Source organism: Syngnathus acus, chromosome 11 (assembly GCF_901709675.1).
Source record: "Syngnathus acus chromosome 11, fSynAcu1.2, whole genome shotgun sequence".
Taxonomy (NCBI): Eukaryota; Metazoa; Chordata; class Actinopteri; order Syngnathiformes; family Syngnathidae; genus Syngnathus; species Syngnathus acus.
The window spans coordinates 941,191-942,699 of record NC_051096.1 but is presented as its reverse complement, the minus strand read 5'-3'; the positions used below and the strand labels follow the sequence as shown (position 1 = coordinate 942,699).

The 1,509-nt window shown below is 40.4% G+C and overlaps 1 long non-coding RNA gene across 2 annotated transcripts; it reads right to left on the bottom strand.

Annotated features, from left to right (window-relative positions):
- Positions 1-262: 262 nt before the first annotated feature.
- On the bottom strand, positions 263-958 carry LOC119130449. Of its 2 annotated transcripts, none has more exons than XR_005099409.1 (2): positions 759-958; positions 263-486 (listed from the first exon to the last, which is right to left on the bottom strand). It is a non-coding gene; the product is annotated as an uncharacterized LOC119130449 (long non-coding RNA). The 2 variants fall into 2 exon arrangements; XR_005099408.1 differs by having other exon boundaries at positions 263-481.
- Positions 959-1,509: the final 551 nt, after the last annotated feature.

Sequence of the window (1,509 nt, the reverse complement as noted above, 5' to 3'; positions counted from 1 at the left end):
AAACCCCGGCCGGGTCATACCAAAGACTATAAAAATGGGACCCATTGCCTCCCTGCTTGGCACTCAGCATTAAGGGTTGGAATTGGGGGGTTAGATCACCAAATGATTCCCGAGCGCGGCACCGCTGCTGCTCACTGCTCCCCTCTCCCCCAGGGGATGGATTAAAATCACATGGGGATGGGTTAAATGCAGAGGACAAATTTCACCACACCCAGATGTGTGTGTGACGATCATTGGGACTTTAACTTTACTGTGAGCAACATCAGATATGCACGCTTTATTTTTAAATAAGTAATTTGGTCCACTTAAAAAAAGACAAAAATCTGAAAAATGGGATGTGTAGATGTTATACAGTATGTGAGAGTCCTGCTTTGGCCATGGGAAGAGTCCTGCTTTGGCCATAGGAAGAGTCCTGCTTTGGCCATGGGTAGAGTCCTGCTTTGGCCATGGGAAGAGTCCTGCTTTGGCCTGGCTGAGGGTCCTGTTCTGGAAGATATGAGACATATACACCTTTCAGACATAACATTTTGCTCACATTAAAACATTCACATTTTGCACAATGACTTGTGCTGTAGCTTGTGATACAGTGCAAATTCCTGTAACACTTTGTCTGTAAAATATCTAATTACACAGTTTTTCTTGGCATTTCTACTACCCATAAATGATCTAATAGTAACAACATTTAATGATTAATATCCATAAAGACAAAATCTTAATAACAGTCACTAGAATATGCACAAATCTGACTTAAATTTTACCTTATTTTTCACGTCTGTCCTTCTCACTTCTCCAATGGTTGTACACTTTGTCCAGGTTGATGGCTTCGTCTGCTTCTTGCTTTGACTTTATGCGCATCAGCTGGTCCAAATGTGTCACTTCAAGACGATTTCTGGATTTTGTTTTGATATGATTCATTAAACTAAATCCTCTTTCACAGTCAGCACTGGAAGCTTGAAATGTAGCACAAATATCCACAAGCTGTGAGATCTCCTTTAGCTCCTCACATCCAAGTAGACCTTTCTCACTTGAAAAAGAAAAAATCTCACCCAATTTCACCGCTTTTTCTTCAATTTGCACATACTCCGACAGCCATTCCATCTTAAAAGAACAGCATTTCTTTTTTACTGTGGCTTGGTGAGTGGCTGTATCGCTGCCTGTTCGTTTCGCCATGATGCGGGGTTTGTATTAGCATCAATTAACCTGCTAGCTAACCTGCACGGCGCATATAGGCAGGGCCCAGACGCAAGCACCGTCAATGCCATGATTGGCTTCGTACCGTAAGTGAACCGTATCGTATCATTGGCTGGACACCTGTCACTCACTGAGTGAGAAACAAAAAAAACAATATTATTGGGCGAATTAATTAGATTAGGTCTAGTATTAATATAATATTATAATTGATATAATATATTATAATAATATATTATAATCTAATATTAATTAATACGTTATGTTGATGTTGTTTATGCGCTGGATAGATTTTCTTGTGCGCTGAGAATGTGCGGGCAG